Raw genomic sequence first — 19,597 nt, 5'->3', positions numbered from 1 at the left:
ACGCGAGTTTGCCACAGTCGTAACCATCTCTAGGTCAACTGTTCCCGATGTGATAGTGAAGTGGAAACGTGAAGGGACACGTACAGCACAAAAGCGTGTAGGCCGACATCGTCAGTTAACTGACAGAGACCGCCGACAGTTGAAGAGGGGCGTAATATGTAATAGGCAGACATCTATCCAGACCACCACACATGACTTACAAACTGCATCAGGATCCACTGCAAGTACTATGACAGTTAGGCGGGAGGTGATAAAACTTGGATTTCATGGTCGAGCGGCTGCTCATAAGCCACGCATCAGGCCGGTAAATGCCAAACGACGCCTCATTTGGCGTAAGGGGCGTAAACATTGGACGACTGAACAGTGGAAAAACGTTGTGTGGGGTGACGAATCATGGTACACAATGTGGCGATCCGATGGCAGGGTATGGGTATAGCGAATGCCCGGTGAACGTCATCTGCCACCGTGCGTAGTGCCAACAGTAAAATTCGGAGGCGGTGGTGTTATGGGGTGGTCGCGTTTTTCATGGAGGGGACTTGCACCCTTTGTTGTTTTGCATGGCACTATCACAGCACAGCCTACATTGATGTTTTAAGCCCCTTCTTGCTTCCAACTGTTGAAGAGCAATTCTGGAATAGTGATTGCATCTTTCAACACGATCGAGCACCTAAACGTAACGAACGGCCTGTGGCTGAGTGTTTACACGACAATAATATCCCTGTAATGGACAGGCCTGCACGGAGTCCTAGCCTGAATCCTACAGAACACCTCTGGGATGTTTTGGAACGGTGACTTCGTGTCAGGCCCCACCGACCGACATCAATACCTCTCCTCAGTTCAGCACTCCGTGAAGAATGGGCTGCTATTCCCCAAGAAACCTTCCAGCACCTGATTGAACGTATGCCTGGGAGAGTGGAGGCTGTCATCGAGGCTAAGGGTGGGCCAACAACAGACTGAATTCCAGCATTACCAATGGGAAGCGCCATGAACTTGTAAGTCATTTTCAGCCAGGTGTCCGGATACTTTTGATCTTATAGTGTATCTGGTACAGCATATTTTATTTGTAGGCCACTTCTTTTTCAGAGAACAGCGCTAAGTAACTGAGTAACATCACTTTCATATAGTAGCACAGTCAAGAAAAGTTGTATGGAGGCACGAATGTTTTGTGTTCCATGTCGAACTGGCATTTGGAGTGACATCTCATGACTATCATGGGAAACATTTACAGCCTATGTAAATACGAATAATGGGTGTACATCTTTGTAAGTCATTCAATGTGTATCGGAGGTTGGTCGAGGCAGTCCAGATAAAAAAAAAGAAAAAAGAAAACTAAAACACGCATGATCTACATCTGTAGCGTGTGTTACAGCACTCCTCTCGTTAATCTTTGTACACACTGTGATGGGCAGTTGAACTCACTGCCATAGTTGTTCGTCGTGGACTCTTCACGGCAAACTTCTTTGCCGCAGCAAAGCTGTAGCCTAATCCGCGAAAGAGGAGATACAAAGTAACGCGGAATCCTAGATTCACTTCGGGCGAATCTCCTCCTCGCCGAAAGGTGAATGCTAGCTCAAAAGAAAGAGCAGAGAAAAGTGGTTCACTGGGATTCGATTCGCAACCTTTCGGTTTCCAGTCACACACGCCACTGCTAGTCCACCATGCCGTGTACGCATCTAATTACATTTGCTGATCTCTCGAGTCACTGCTCCTCTCTTGCCGTTATGGCGGCTGTCTGCTAGCTAACAATGACTATTAACATAGTTTTGATACTCATTTTTCGTGTGTTCCTACTTATTTACTGACATCTTCTCCTAATTTAAGACTATAACCTTTTCTCCTCCATCCTACATTCTATACATTATATGTATTCGCCTCGTCCTCCACCACATTTGTTTCTATTTGGGAAGTTCATGCCGATATTTCCGCGTCATGACAATTGACGACAATATCAACTTTTCTATCTTCTCTACTTCCAAGTTCTGTGGCAATATTTTCTTCTTTTAAAATGAATTCCTCTTCTCTTGTCCTAAATTCCTCATCTTCTCTCATCTCTCCATGTACACTCCTGGAAATTGAAATAAGAACACCGTGAATTCATTGTCCCAGGATGGGGAAACTTTATTGACACATTCCTGGGGTCAGATACATCACATGATCACACTGACAGAACCACAGGCACATAGACACAGGCAACAGAGCATGCACAATGTCGGCACTAGTACAGTGTACATCCACCTTTTGCAGCAATGCAGGCTGCTATTCTCCCATGGAGACGATCGTAGAGATGCTGGATGTAGTCCTGTGGAACGGCTTGCCATGCCATTTCCACCTGGCGCCTCAGTTGGACCAGCGTTCGTGCTGGACGTGCAGGCCGCGTGAGACGACGCTTCATCCAGTCCCAAACATGCTCAATGGGGGACAGATCCGGAGATCTTGCTGGCCAGGGTAGTTGACTTACACCTTCTAGAGCACGTTGGGTGGCACAGGATACATGCGGACGTGCATTGTCCTGTTGGAACAGTAAGTTCCCTTGCCGGTCTAGGAATGGTAGAACAATGGGTTCGATGACGGTTTGGATGTACCGTGCACTATTCAGTGTCCCCTCGACGATCACCAGTGGTGTACGGCCAGTGTAGGAGATCGCTCCCCACACCATGATGCCGGGTGTTGGCCCTGTGTGCCTCGGTCGTATGCAGTCCTGATTGTGGCGCTCACCTGCACGGCGCCAAACACGCATACGACCATCATTGGCACCAAGGCAGAAGCGACTCTCATCGCTGAAGACGACACGTCTCCATTCGTCCCTCCATTCACGCCTGTCGCGACACCACGCCCCACGTGTTGAGCAGTTCGGCGGTACGTCCACCCGGCCTCCCGCATGCCCACTATACGCCCTCGCTCAAAGTCCGTCAACTGAACATACGGTTCACGTCCACGCTGTCGCGGCATGCTACCAGTGTTAAAGACTGCGATGGAGCTCCGTATGCCACGGCAAACTGGCTGACACTGACGGCGGCGGTGCACAAATGCTAGCGCCATTCGACGGCCAACACCGCGGTTCCTGGTGTGTCCGCTGTGCCGTGCGTGTGATCATTGCTTGTACAGCCCTCTCGCAGTGTCCGGAGCAAGTATGGTGGGTGTGACACACCGGTGTCAATGTGTTCTTTTTTCCATTTCCAGGAGTGTATAATGCCCACATACTTCGTCGTTTCGGGAGATACTGCATAAAAGGGTGAGGCAGAAAGGACGGACGTTTTTAGAACAGCTAGTATTCAGGCTCAGGCGGTCGGAGTGGGGGAGTGATGTGATAACGTGGTCAGTAGTTCCTGTCGTTTTGTTTAGTCAAGGTGATGGATCCGTGGACTGTGCAACATCGTGTATTTAGGTACGATAGTTCTGTGCGCAATAGTGAGTCTATCGTTGCAGTGCAGCGTGAGTTTCGTCGCTATTTCAATCTCACTAGACATAATAGTGTTCCCACTTGTAACACCATTTTACGTTGGGTAGAATCGTTTCGAACACGAGGAACAGTTATGAACAAATAAAAACAAATACTAGAAGCTCCTCGCTCAGTTCGGAAAGAAAGTGTGGAAAGAGATCGGAAAGATATACTCCGTAGTCGTGGTCGATATGCTAGAAAACACTGAGCTGCGCCTCAGTAATCGCTCGGTAAGGCGTATTTTGCATACTAACCTAAAATTTCATCCCTACAAAACGGCCATTGTGGAAAAATTACACCCAAGAAATTATGAACAGCGGTTAAATTTTCCCCGAGAATTGGAGGACATATTTGAGCAAAATAACAACATTATTTTGCTTATGAGTGATGAAGCCCATTTCCATTTGAATGGAATGGTAAATCAGCAGAACTGTCGTTATTGAGCCAGTGAAAACCCAAAATTGCTGCATGAGAAACCATTACATAGTCTCAAGGTGACTGTTTGGTGTGCTGTGACAGGAACAGATGTTATTGGTCCATACTTTTTCCAAGACGAGAACGGGAACACTGTAAGCGTAACCCCTGAACGATATAGAGAGATGATCACTGAATTATTCCTACCTGAATTAAGAAGAAACCGTATTCCTATCCGGCGAGTGTGGTTTTAGCAGGATGGAGCTACAGCTCACACGGCAAGATTTACTATGGAAGCAATTAAGACCGTTTTTCGTGGTAGAGGTATTTCCCGGTTCGGGGACATTCATTGGCCTCCTCGTTCCCCTGACCTATCCATGTGTGACTACTACGTGCATAAACCATGTACACTTGAAGAATTGAAGGAAGCTGTTCGTGTGGAAATCGTCGAAATAGACTGAGGCATGTTGCAGAGAGTTGAAGCCAACTTCCGAGAGCGCCTTGAGAAGTGCATCGCTGAAAACGGCCGTCACCTGGGAGATGTGCTTTCAAGCATTAGTTTTGTTAAATGGTAACATTATTTGAGTATTATTCTGTAATTAAACTTTTTAAGCACTCCTAACGATGTATTGTTCATTTGAATCCCGTTCATCCTTTATGCCTCACCATGTACAATCCAGTTCTAGTTTCCGCCACCTCCTACCTGTTCACTTGTTACTCTACTTCTTATTTCTTCGTTATTTCTGTCTTACTCCTTATCATCTGTTGTTGTGATGTTGTTTTCACGTTTTTCATTCTTACAAGGGGACCATCAGACCTGTTAAAAACGGATTTTGATAAGTTCTTGTATATTATAGAGGGATGTGTCCGGAGTATCTGTCTCGAGTCTGTACGAGCGACGGCCAGTAGTTGAAAACCAATATTGAAATTTTGAGGAAACCTCCTATACCCATAATGTTAGTCATGTTTCGACCGAGCGAGAGTAGTGCAGCAGCTAAAATTCACGCCTGCCATGCTGGCGGTATGGGTTCAAATGCTGCCTGTGGATTTTCTTTTTTAATTTCATCATGCAGAAAATCACTGTATATCATGTAAAATTAATCAAAAACAGCCATTTCGCCGTATTAGTTCCATTGATAAGTCAGCCATTACACCACACTTCTTGAAGCGTGTATTACGTTTATCGTTCGTAATTCAAATTTCAAATACTTGAATAGTTTCAAAGAGATGATGGATGAAGTATTTGCCGTTGCGGAAGGTTTGCATATAGAGAAGAAAGCACTCATCCCTAATTTTGGCCTTGATTTCGTAATCACTACCAATCAAACCAGGTGCCAGTGCCAGTCGATGTACTCGTGTAATATATCTCCAGATCAGTCATTCCAGGAATTCGGTCGCATTCTTCAAATAAGAGTTTACGAACTGAGTCATAAATTGAAAACCGTAGTTGTGACCTGCACGGAATCAGCGAAGAAACTGAAAGTGCTGTACAAAGATATTTTAAAATCTCATATTCTTCGTCAAGTGCGACAAGAAGATTTGTTTACGTTACTGACTCGTGGGGAGGGCAGCAGACCGATCAAGTATCTAACTATAAAATTTTGGTAGGTGGAGCTCGCACATGCATCGTAAAAATTTATGCTACCCAAATGTACTCTGCTTTGCCAACCTTGTGATGTTTATTTTTAAGGGCAGGTTAAAATTTTTAAGTAAAAAGTCATGACCTGCTAAGGACTGACAGAGCAATCGCTTGTTTCTATTTGGGATGTTCATGCCGATATTTCCGCGTCATGACAATCGAAGGCAATATCAACATTTCTGTATTCTCTCCTCACATCAATTTAGCGCGCCTGTTTTCACAGGCATCATCACATAAGCGTGGTTCACATTGAAGCTGATCGAAGAAAGAATAATATTGTTAAATCTAAACTGACTGTGTTTGCCAGTATCGCTTTCGAAAACCACGTGTTGCTACAAGGCAGTAGCTTTCGTTGAATGTGTGTGGTGTTCAAAGAATTTATTTCAGTTGCTTCTGCGACACATACCATCCGGAATGCCGCTGTAGCACAGCAAGCGACGTAAGCAAAAGCAAGTAAGATGATTCTGTGATACATACTGTAACAAACGGTATACGTATTTCGAGAAAGTTTGTTGTTATAATTGATTTGTTAACGAAATATCTCGAAAATGACTATTTTTGAATAATATTACGTGACATATTATTCTTACTATACTAATAGAAAGAATTGCTATCGATCGTGGCTAACTTTATACTTTAAGAGTAATATAACTTTCGCATCGCCCCCCAAACTGACTCAGTGTCACTCATATACAAAATTTTGCACAGCATGTACTATTTAATGATTTTCTGTATAATGAGAACGAAAGGCCACAGGCAGCATTTGAAGCCGTACCGCCAGCATGATAACTATGAATCTTCGCCGTCTGATCGACACGTTACTAACGTTATGGCTCCAGAAGGTCAGCATAAAACTTCAACATCAGTTTTCTCGAAAACCAGGTGCCGTCGCCTGAAAAACCACTGGTGGGTTACTCGGGACAGCTCTGCACATCTTTTGCGAGTGACGTCACTGTGCCTGCCATTCTAGCTGTTTTCCCTGTGATTTACTCTGTGTTCCTTCCCGTTTTGGATGACGTCACTCGTTCTCACGTAAGCATTATTTCTTCGCTGTTGAGTTAGCATGCACCTTCAATGATGCGTTACGACACTCATGCTTGCCCAAGCATTATTCTTTTTGTTTTCTGCCCTGTGTCTTTTTATAGCGGGCCTCTTAGAATTTCGTGAATAATCACCACAACTTGCAGCTTTTATTCTGATATTGCCTTTCCGCTGATTACTAACGATTGTAGCCTCTTCTTTGCGTACTATTCTGTTGAAAATTTCTTCTCCTATCCACATCTTTTTCCAATCTTTTCAGACCTTACCATTAGCAGGATCTTCTATTATCAACCTCCACTTATCATCTTTGTCCGTTATTTCCAAAGTTTCGTGAAGTAGTGTATGTACACTGCTCTGGTGGTCGATTGTATTTAAGTTCGGCTTCTGCCACTTCCATAATTCTTATAAGACTACTTAATCTTCCCATTGCCCTTATTCCCTCCATCTTTGTACTGCTCTCGGAAATTTCATCCAGTTCTGACAGCACGAAACCATCCAGTACCGTGTCCATGTGACGTTGGGTGTCCTCTGACAGTAAGCTGTTAACATTGCCTCTCCTACACCCTGAGTTAAACAGAAATTCGCTCACTGTATTGTCTTGGACTTCCATCGACCGAAACTACGGTATGTACTTTTAAATGAACTGTTCATACATTTCTTACTGCATCATATATCCAATATTTACGACATCTCTTAATTAAGCCACAAGATGTTTCTGTTTTATTTGATTCACTCCACTGCGTTGGCATATTCTTTCGTAGTTTTTGCTCAAAATTAATTTGATGGATAACCTTCCTCTGCTCCATTGTAAGTCGCCAAATGTTCACTAATCACAACAGCATTTAAAAATTTCGAGCAGTACTCCACACATAACAGCGGCCTTTTAACTCGTTGTAGTTGGTGACCCATACTGATTATTTCTTGTTCTGTTGTAGTGTTTCGTTACTGATAACATGTCCCGTCTGATCTGTAGTTCATTTCCAAAGATGACTGAATTCTTGTAACTCGGCTTTGTTACCTATGATAGTAACAGTGTCTGCCACACGGTCGTCGGAAAAAGGTTATGATAAATTTGCCTGCCTGCTTGCCTACATAACACTGGAATATTACTGAAGCACCCTTTAATACCACCTCTTGTGTGCTTGAATGCTGATCTTGTAGTAACACAGATGTGAAGGAATTCTTAGTGGACTACTGTCCATGTAAACTACTACTACTCTTTCGTCAAAATAGATCAGAACTAAACAAATGCTAAATTATACGTAGCTATCACTTCTGGCTCGGAAAATAACAGATTTCACACACATATAGACATCCACAAAGCTGATACTAATATAACATTACCACAAATATTTAGATAGGTAAGTTACGTCTCGGTTTTGACGAAATACCTGTGCATCAATGTGACTAGAATGGATACATTCTTTGAAAAGAACAATACTTCGTTAAGGTATTACATTATACGCTGAGTTAATTGATAGTGAAGAAAATCTCGATCACATCACAAGTAGCTTGTTGCGGAGGTTCACAGTTTTTTCTCTTTTCAAACGATCCAGTGCTTCGACAGCACCGACGAGCCATAGGTCATTTGACACGCAGTGTGTAGAAGGTGTAGATTAGATTAGATTAGATTAATACTTGTTCCATAGATCATGAATACGACACTTCGTAATGATGTGGAACGTGTCAGGTTAATAAAATATGTCTGTACAAGATATTGCATGACACTAATGTTTAAGTTGGTTTTTTTTCATTAATTTATATCTAAAAATTCAGCCAATGAGTAGAAGGAGTTGTCATCTAGAAATTCTTTTAATTTATTTTTAAATGTTAGTTGGCTATCTGTCAGCCTTTTGATACTGTTTGGTAGGTGACCAAAGACTTTTGTGGCAGCATAATTTACCCCTTTCTGTGCCAAAATCAGATTTAACCCTACATAGTGAAGATCATCCTTTCTCCTGGTGTTATAGCTATGCACACTGCTATTACTTTTGAACTGGGTTGGATTATTAACAACAAATTTCATAAGTGAATATATATACTGTGAGGTTACTGTGAGGATCCCTAGATCCTTAAATAGATGTCTGCAGGATGACCGTGGGTGGGCTCCAGCAATTATTCTGATTACACGTTTTTGAGCAATGAATACTTTTCTACTCAACGATGAATTGCCCCAGAATATGATGCCATACGAAAGCAGTGTATTTCAGGCCAGATAAGTTTCTGTGATTCTTTTTTTCCTTTAGGGGTGGGGGTGCTTTCCTTACCACGGCTCGGGCTCGCTTAGGTCATCGTCAATTTGAATCGGCGTGTCTATTTTCCCCTCTCGGGTATAAAGTAATGCCCTTCCTTCATGATGAGTATGCAGTTGGTACTCCCGTCTTGAAAGACGGCAACAGCTGTGTTTACAGGGTTACATTCATATGTATCTGGTACGGCGCACACTGAGACACTCTGTCAGAACACGATCGCCGGCCGCGGTGGCTAAGCGGTTCTAGGCACTGCAGTCCGGAACTGCGCTGCTGCTACGGTCGCAGGTTCGAATCCTGCCTCGGGCATGGATGTGTGTGATGTCCTTAAGTTTAAGTAGTTCTAAGTCTAGGGGACTGATGACCTAAGATGTTGAGTCCCATAGTGCTCAGAGCCATTTAGAACACGATCCCGCCCCATCCGCCCAAATCACCTGGTCTTAGTGTCTGAGGCTGTTTGGAATGCAGGGTGAAATTTAGCAATGACTAGCCCCGCACCGCAAGTTGGTAGCTCTTTGGTATCTAATCAGAAACGAGTAACCTAAGATAACGCGTAAATGAAGAAATTTGTGGACTCTCTCCCTCGTCGAATTAAACCCATAACATAAACTGAAGACTGTGTTGCATGGCAAGACGACATAAAAAATGTTTACGAAAATGGATTTCCTGCCGACGTTATCGAATTTTCGAGCTGCGGCAAACTTCTTTACTATAGAATTTATTTGAACAGATTATGAAAACGAAAGAATATTTTCGGATGCTCTAAACTAGAACTCTGTTTGAGGTAATTTACATTAAATGTGACGAAAGATGCTGAGTCTGCTTGTCAAAACCTCAACGGTCGCCTGTTTGGTTTCACTCGTAGAAACAGAACACTATGTTTCAATTAACATGCTATTACTTATTTGTAACATTTATAAGAGAAAAATTGTGCCTTTTAAACTAGGTGAAGAAGCGTATCCTATCAGTTTGCAAGATAGCGGAACAGTGATGTCAAACGACACCACTTCATTGCAGCAAAAGCTATACTGCAAAAAGTTATTAGTGCTTTGACGACGCAGACCATGAGATGAAATTCATTTGAACGCAATTGCCGATAGTAGCTTTCTTGTAAATAAGAGTATTGTTTCTTTGACCTACAATAGGTCAGGAAATTAAAACCACAGTGAGGACCCGGTGAGGCTTTGAACAGACGTATTGCGCAGTGTATTATGCCCCTCTATAGCATCATGTTGCATTTCTCAGGTCTGAGGACACAGTAATCACGTTAAGATACTTAGAGAATAGTGTCTCTCCCCAAGATTTCGCCATATTTCATGCAGCCCACATAATGTAGCTGCCACGCTTTTCCTTCTACATAAATTGGGCCGTGCAATGCAGGTGCGACGAAGACGCTCCTGAAGCGTTCTGGTTGGGAAATGTTTCGTCATCCATCACATATCCCAGACCTGGCTTCCTCTGATTTTCATTTCTTCGCCCACTGAATAGCTGGCTATAAGGATAGCATTTTGGCACAGACAACCAACTGCAGACCAACGTAGGGAACTGGCAGAAGTCACAGGCGGCTGCCTTCTGTGGCGAGGGTAATGGAAATATGGTACCACGCTACAACAAATTAAATCGAGCAGCGGAAATATAAAGAAGTATCTATGGGGTACAGCTAAATGTTCCAAATAATTATTTTTTTCACTGCGATTTTCATTTATCGAGCGATCGGTGGTTGAATAATAGTGGCCTTCGATTCAAAAATGGCTCTGAGCACTATGGGACTCAACTGCTGTGGTCATAAGTCCCCTAGAACTTAGAACTACTTAAAACCTAACTAACCTAAGGACAGCACACAACACCCAGCCATCACGAGGCAGAGAAAATCCCTGACCCCGCCGGGAATCGAACCCGGGAACCCGGGCGTGGGAAGCGAGAACGCTACCGCGCGACCACGAGATGCGGGCCTTCGATTCAAAACTTACGAATATTTAATTTTCTTACGCAGGTACTTGAACCGCAGACAACAGACATTCAATTGAATCCGCTTGTGCGTCTTTCTTGTGATGAAATTTGAAAAAAATCCATTGACACCACACTTATCGTTATCACAAAACGCCGGGTGACACTGACACTGTGACTGTCAATGTCTAATGAAGCATCAATTCCTACAGCAAAATTTTCGAAACAACTTCATTTTGCCATGCTTTCCCAGGATACGCTGCGTGCGACTAATGCCTTTCCTCCCGTCTCCAAAGGTGACCTCCCTAACAGCTTAGTTGCTGAGTGCATCGACTGCAAGCAGTGAAATTTACTTTTTTTTGTTATTGCTGTTGACGAAACCTTCAGTGACTGGATTCCCAAATGTTTATGGCAACTTGTCCGTTTCGTACACAGGGAAATGTGGTTGATGGAGAGGCATTTGGTCCACGTTCCTCAATCTTAAATTACCAGTCGCTTTGACATTTTTACATTGACGTGAATCATCTCCTCTTTCGCTTTGCCATGGTAGGTGTCTTGTCAACAAAAATGAAATGTTTAGGACGATAATCAATCACAAATTTTGACAGTATAGTCACATAACTTCCATACCATTTCCCTTGATTGATAGCAATTTCCGGGCAAGAGAATGACGTCGAACATTTCCAATGAGTAATCGGGACCGATCGATAACATTTTCTCTACACAAGGGATATACACTCCTGGAAATTGAAATAAGAACACCGTGAATTCATTGTCCCAGGAAGGGGAAACTTTATTGACACATTCCTGGGGTCAGATACATCACATGATCACACTGACAGAACCACAGGCACATAGACACAGGCAACAGAGCATGCACAATGTCGGCACTAGTACAGTGTATATCCACCTTTCGCAGCAATGCAGGCTGCTATTCTCCCATGGAGACGATCGTAGAGATGCTGGATGTAGTCCTGTGGAACGGCTTGCCATGCCATTTCCACCTGGCGCCTCAGTTGGACCAGCGTTCGTGCTGGACGTGCAGACCGCGTGAGACGACGCTTCATCCAGTCCCAAACATGCTCAATGGGGGACAGATCCGGAGATCTTGCTGGCCAGGGTAGTTGACTTACACCTTCTATAGCACGTTGGGTGGCACGGGGTACATGCGGACGTGCACTGTCCTGTTGGAACAGCAAGTTCCCTTGCCGGTCTAGGAATGATAGAACGATGGGTTCGATGACGGTTTGGATGTACCGTGCACTATTCAGTGTCCCCTCGACGATCACCAGTGGTGTACGGCCAGTGTAGGAGATCGCTCCCCACACCATGATGCCGGGTGTTGGCCCTGTGTGCCTCGGTCGTATGCAGTCCTGATTGTGGCGCTCACCTGCACGGCGCCAAACACGCATACGACCATCATTGGCACCAAGGCAGAAGCGACTCTCATCGCTGAAGACGACACGTCTCCATTCGTCCCTCCATTCACGCCTGTCGCGACACCACTGGAGGCGGGCTGCACGATGTTGGGGCGTGAGCGGAAGACGGCCTAACGGTGTGCGGGACCGTAGCCCAGCTTCATGGAGACGGTTGCGAATGGTCCTCGCCGATACCCCAGGAGCAACAGTGTCCCTAATTTGCTGGGAAGTGGCGGTGCGGTCCCCTACGGCACTGCGTAGGATCCTACGGTCTTGGCGTGCATCCGTGCGTCGCTGCGGTCCGGTCCCAGGTCGACGGGCACGTGCACCTTCCGCCGACCACTGGCGACAACATCGATGTACTGTGGAGACCTCACGCCCCACGTGTTGAGCAATTCGGCGGTACGTCCACCCGGCCTCCCGCATGCCCACTATACGCCCTCGCTCAAAGTCCGTCAACTGCACATACGGTTCACGTCCACGCTGTCGCGGCATGCTACCAGTGTTAAATACGGCGATGGAGCTCCGTATGCCACGGCAAACTGGCTGACACTGACGGCGGCGGTGCACAAATGCTGCGCAGCTAGCGCCATTCGACGGCCAACACCGCGGTTCCTGGTGTGTCCGCTGTGTCGTGCGTGTGATCATTGCTTGTACAGCCCTCTCGCAGTGTCCGGAGCAAGTATGGTGGGTCTGACACACCGGTGTCAATGTGTTCTTTTTTTCCATTTCCAGGAGTGTATCATTTGGCAATCTCCTTTCTCTCCCTCTTTCCCCCCTCCCACCTACCCCTCGCACATTATCTGTCATTTCTCGTACTCCTGATAGGATCTTTTAAAAACGGCTTTTTTTCGCTTCCAGTTATGATATACATAAATCGGCTCTGTGAATAACATTTGACAAACTTGTTTCTGACATGTACATCCACACGATTAATCTGCTGTTCACACTTGAGTGCCTGGCGTAGTGTTTTTTTATCGAACCACTTTCAAACTCTCTACGTTCGCACTCTCGGTTAGAACGTGGGAAAAACGAACACTTAAATCTTCCAGTGCGAGCTCTGATGTCTCTTATTTTACTACGATGATTATTTTCCTTTATGCATTTTAGTATCACACTACACTGAATAAATAATTATAATAACCCCTCACTAGTAAGAAGTTCCATGCGGCTTTTCGCGGATGATGCTGTAGTATGCAGAGAAGTTGCAGCATTAGAAAATTGTAGCGAAATGCAGGAAGATCTGCAGCGGATAGGCACTTGGTGCAGGGAGTGGCAACTGGCCCTTAACATAGACAAATGTAATGTATTGAGAATGCATAGAAAGAAGGATCCTTTATTGTATGATTAAATGATAGCGGAACAAACACTGGTAGCAGTTACTTCTGTAAAATATCTGGGAGTAAGCGTGCGGAACGATTTGAAGTGGAATGATCATATAAAATTAATTGTTGGTAAGGCGGGTACCAGATTGAGATTCATTGGGAGAGTCCTTAGAAAATGTAGTCCATCAACAAAGGAGGTGGCTTCCAAAACACTCGTTCGACCTATACTTGAGTATTGCTCATCAGTGTGGGATCCGCACCAGATCGGGTTGACGGAGGAGATAGAGAAGATCCAAAGAAGAGCGGCGCGTTTCGTCACAGGGTTATTTGGAAACCGTGATAGCGTTACGGACATGTTTAACAAACTCAAGTGGCAGACTCTGCAAGAGAGGCGCTCTGCATCGCGGTGTAGCTTGCTCGCCAGGTTTCGAGAGGGTGCGTTTCTGGATGAGGTATCGAATATATTGCTTCCCCCTACTTATACCTCCCGAGGAGATGACGAATGTAAAATTAGAGAGATTAGAGCGCGCACAGAGGCTTTCAGACAGTCGTTCTTCCCGCGAACCATACGCGACTGGAGCAGGAAAGGGAGGTAATGACAGTGGCACGTAAAGTGCCCTCCGCCACACACCGTTGTGTGGCTTGCGGAGTATAAATGTAGATGTAGATGTAGATGTAGAAATGAAAACAAAATGTTGCCGCGCAACGAACGATCCTGCAGGATAGCAAACCGACTGAAATTGCAGCGTACAGGAAGCGGGAAATGTAGTGGTAAGGGTGAAGATTTGGCACCTCCGGTTGGTTGCTGCTGCTATACGTCTTGTAGGATTGTCTGAATGCGTTCCGCGCCTTCCTCATCGGCTTCGCTCCACTACTTCTTACGTAGCTGACAGTCCAAAACTAATTTTGAACAGATCATAGTGGCGTGACGCCCTCTTCTTCTGCCCTTCCACACAACCCTACCCCCCACCACTACCACCTACCTACTCCTTCTTCTAACGAACAGGTGCTCCCCTCCCTCCCCCAGTCCCATCTCTAAATGCTTGCAATTCAATGCATCTTATTTTTATCTCAAGTAATAGCAGTTACATGAACAGTGAACTTGTTCATTACATCACAAGTTACTGCAAGTGGTTTTAAATTAATTGATTTGTCTTGTTAATAGTAAGTAATCTCATATTATAGCTTTTACCTGTCAACGTGAAGTTACAGTTCGAGTACCTGTAACGAAGTGGTTGTGTTTTACATATTTTTTGGAATATTATCAGTGCTACTTTACTTGAAGAGATACTGAACATCGAACTTAGTCGCTCTTCAGCGTTTCAGATACAGTAATTTTTCTGTGACTTGGCAATGGACCATTTCAAAATAATAATGCCTGTCACTAAACCTGATGAATAAATATTTCAAAGTTATTTTTTATGAATCCACTATGATATCCAAAGCTGTAACTCGGCTATAGCTATAAATAAAACTGCTAATCACCTTCCTTCGATTTCTTACTTTCCAACAGAAGGTCTGTTTGTAAAATAAATAGGGATAATTGTTAAAAAAAATGGTTCGAATGGCTCTGAGCACTATGGTACTTAACATCTGAGGTCATCAGTCCCCTAGAACTTAGAGCTACTTAAAACTAACTAACCTAAGGACATCACACACATCCATGTCCGAGGCTGGATTCGAATCTGCGGCCGTAGCGGTTGCACGGTTCCAGACTGAAGCGCCTAGAACCGTTCGGCCAACCAGGCCGGCTTAACTTTAAAGCTTGGTTGATTGTGCAATAAAAGACTTTAATCAACTGGCCACGTACATTCTCATCTGCAACAATATAATATCCTTGTGAAGTTAGAGAGTCAACAAAATCATTTTTTCCTTCCCAAAGTAGTTCCGTTGCGCGAATATTTATACCGACAATGTATTGTGGGGAACCCCAAAATACTGTAAATACACATTTTTCCTGTAGAGGATAACCACTCAGCTGTACCCGTAGCTGAGCCACACACAATGCAACAACTTTCATTAAGTAAACAAAAAATGTATATGCCCTCGTCATAGCTGTAATTGTTAACAGACACATGCCAAATATGTTCACTTTAAGGACTGGGTCAGTCGAACCAACATATGATGAGATATTCCTAATCATTATATCAAGCACACGAAACAGAAGACGCCAGTGAGAAATGGGACAGTAAAAGTCATTATTGTTTTTCGTACTGTGGTTACTCCCAAATTTTGAGAGAAACTCGACTGCATAAATGAATAATACCATTAAGCAGCGAGCGTGACACATAAAAAATTAAGATATATAAAACAATAAGATAAAACTAAGGACGTATCCCGGATGAATGTTGTTGTAACTGTGTTCATAACTTTTTCCTGTGGCATCAGTCTTGTCACTGGTTTGTTGGAGCCCGCCACGAATTCTTCTCCTGTGCCAACCTCTTCATCTCAGAGTAGCACTTGCAACCTACTTCCTCAATTATTTGCTGGATGTATTCTAATCTCTGTCTTCCTCTACAGTTTTTGGCCTTTACAGCTCTCATTAGTACCTTGGAAGTAATTCACCATGTCTTAACATGTGTTCTATCATGCTGTCTCTTCTCCTTGTCAGTGTTTTCCACATATTTCTTCCCTCTCCGATTCTGCGCAGGATCTCCTCATTCCTTTCCTTATCAGTCCACCTACTTTTCAACATTATCTGTAGCACAATAATTCAAATGCCTCGATTTATTTCTCTTCTGGTTTTCCCAGTCTATGTTTCACTACCGTACAACGCTGTGCTGCAGACGTACATTCTCAGAAATTTATTCATCAAATTAGCGGCCTATGTTTGATACTAGTAGAATTCTCTTGGCCAGGAATGCCTTTTTTGCCAGCGATTGTCCGATTTTGATGTCCTCCCTGCTCCCATCGTCAGTGGTTATTTTACTGTCTAGGTGGTACAATTCCTTAACTTCATATACTTCATGGCCATAGCCTTTATGTTGAGTTTCTCGCTGTTGTCATTTCTGCTACTTCTCATTACATTCGTCTTTCTTCAATTTACTCTCAATCCATATTCTGTACTCATTACACTGTTCATCCAATTCAGGAGATCACGTAATCCTTCTTCTCTTCCACTCAGGATAGCAATGTCATCAGAGAATCGTATCTTCGATGTATTTCACCTTGAATTTTAATTCCCCTCTACCTTTCTTTTGTATCCATCATTCCTTCTTCGATGTATTGATTGAACATTAGGGGCGGCAGAATACATTAATCCGAATGCTTCGTTCTTGGTCGTCCACTCTTGTTATTGCCTCTTTGGCACTTCTGCATATTGTATATTACCCATCTCTACCTACGCTTTACCCCTATTTTTCTCAAAATTTCGGACATCTTGCACCATTTTACACTGTCGGACGCTTTTTCCAGGTCGACAGATCCTATAAATGTAGCATGATTTTTGTTTAGCCTTGCTTCCATTATTAAACTCAACGTCAGAATTATCTTTCTGGTGTCGTTACCTTTCCTAAAGCCGAACTGATCGTCATCTGACACATCCTCAATTTCTTTTCCATTCTTATTTGTATTATTCTTGAATGAAATTTTCACTCTACAGCGGAGTGTGCGCTGATATGAAACTTCCTGGCAGATTAAAACTGTGTGCCGGACCGAGACTCGAATTCGGGACCTTTGCCTTTCGCAGGAGAGCTTCTGTGAAGTTTGGATGGTAGGAGACGAGGTACTGGCGGAATTAAAGCTGTGAGGACGGGGCGTGAGTCGTGCTTGGGTAGCTCAGCCGGTAGAGCACTTGTCCGCGAAAGGCAAAGGTCCCGAGTTCGAGTCTCGGTCCGGCACACAGTTTTAATCTGCCAGGAAGTTTTATATTATTCTTGTCTGCAACTTGGATGCATAAGCTGATTGTGCGAAAATTCTTGCACTTGTCAGCTCTTTCAGTCTTCGGAATTGTGTGGGTGACGTTTTTCCGAAAGTCAGATGTAGTGTCGCCAGACTGATAAATTCCACACACCAACGTGAATAGTTGTTTTGTTGCCACTTGCCCCAACGATTTTAGGATTTCTGATGGAATGTTATCTATCCCTTCCGCTTCTCCAAAGCTCTCTTAAATTCTGATTCTAATACTGGATGCCCTACCTCTTCTAAATAGACTCCTGTTTCTTGTTCTATCTCACCAGACAAATCTTCTCCCTGGTAGATGTCTTCAATATGCTCTTTCCATCTTTCCGGTCTCTTCTCTGCTTCTAACAGTGGAGTTCCGGTTGCACTCTTAATGTTACCACCATTTCTTTTGATTTCACATAATGTTATTTTGACTCTCGCATATGCTAAGTCAGTCTTTCTGACAATCATTTCTTTTTGAATTTCTTCACATTTTTCATGCAGCCATCTAGTTCTAGCTTTCTGCACTTCCTATTTATGTCACTCCTCACATGTATATCTGTATTCCTGAACTCCCCGGAAAATTTTTGTGCTTCCTCCTCTCAACAATCAACGGAAGTATTTCTTCTGTCGCCCATGGTTCCTTCACAGTTATCTTCTTTGTACGTATGTTTTTCTTACCAAATTCTATGATTGCCCATTTTAGAGATGTCTACATCTACATCATACTCCGCAAGCCACCGAATAATGTGTGGCTGAGGGTACTTTCAGTACCATTATCTGATCCCTCCAGCCTTGTTCCACTCGCGAATAGTGCGTGGGAAAAATGGTTGTCGGTAAGCCTCTGTATTGGCTCTAAATTCTCGAATTTTCTCCTCGTGATAAATACTTGAGATGTATGTAGGGGGAAGTAATATGTTGTCTGACTCCTCCTGAAAAGTTGTTGTCGTTGTTGTTGTGGTCTTCAGTCCTGAAACTGGTTTGATGCAGCTCTCCATGCTACTCTATCCTGTGCAAGCTTCTTCATCTCCCAGTACTTACTGCAACCCACATCCTTCTGAATCTGCTTAGTGTATTCATCTCTTGATCTCCCTCTACGATTTCGATTTTTACCCTACACACTGCCCTCCAATGCTAAATCTGTGATCCCTTGATGCCTCAGAACATGTCCTACTAACCGGTCCCTTCTTTTTGTCAAGTTGTGCCACATACTCGTCTTCTCCCCATTTCTATTCAATACTTCATCATTAGTTATGTGATCTCCCCATCTAATCTTCAGCATTCTTCTGTAGCACCACATTTCGAAAGCTTCTGTTCTCTTCTTGTCCAAACTATTTACCGTCCATGTTTCACTTCCATACATGGCTACACTCCAAACAAATACTTTCAGAAACGACTTCCTGACACTTAAATCTATACTCGATGTTAACAAATTTCTCTTCTTCAGAAACGCTTTCCTTGCCATTGCCAGTCTACATTTTCTCTTCTCTACTTCGACCATCATCAGTTATTTTGCTCCCAAAATAGCAAAACTCCTTTTCTACTTTAAGTGTCTCATTTCCTAATCTAATTCCCTCAGCATCACCCCACTTAATTCGACCACATTCCATTATCCTCGTTTTGCTTTTGTTGATGTTCATCTTATATCCTCCTTTCAAGACACTGTCCATTCCGTTCAACTGCTCTTCCAAGTCCTTTGCTGTCCTGAAAAGTGCTGTCTCAAAACTTCAGTAATAAATCACCCGGTGACGTACAACGTCTCTCTTGTAACGTCTGTCAGTGGAGTTTGTTTAGCACCTCCGTAACGCTTTCTCGCCATCTAAATGATCCCGTGATGAAACGCGCCGCTCTTCTTTGGGTCTTCTCTATCTCCTCTGTCAGTCATACCTGATAGGGATCCGAGATAGATGAAAAATACTCAAGAATGGGTCGAACAAGCGCCTTATATGCTACCTCCTTCGTGGATGAGTTACATTTCCTTAAGATTCTTCCGATGAGTCTTGTGTCTGCTTTCCCCACTATCTGTTGTATATGGTCATTCTACATAAGGTGGCTCTGGATAGTTACGCCTAGATATTTTGCGACAGACGCTGTCTCCAGCTGTTTGTCATCAATAGTGTAGCTGTACAGTAGCGGATTTCTTTTCTTACATATGCGATATATGTTACATACATTTAATATCAGGGTCAACTGCCAGAGTCTGCACCATTCATCACTTCTCTGCAGGTCGTTCTGCTAGTTCT

This window comes from Schistocerca cancellata, chromosome 3, assembly GCF_023864275.1.
Source record: "Schistocerca cancellata isolate TAMUIC-IGC-003103 chromosome 3, iqSchCanc2.1, whole genome shotgun sequence".
NCBI classification, from domain to species: domain Eukaryota; kingdom Metazoa; phylum Arthropoda; class Insecta; order Orthoptera; family Acrididae; genus Schistocerca; species Schistocerca cancellata.
Note: the sequence above shows the minus strand (reverse complement) of the source record.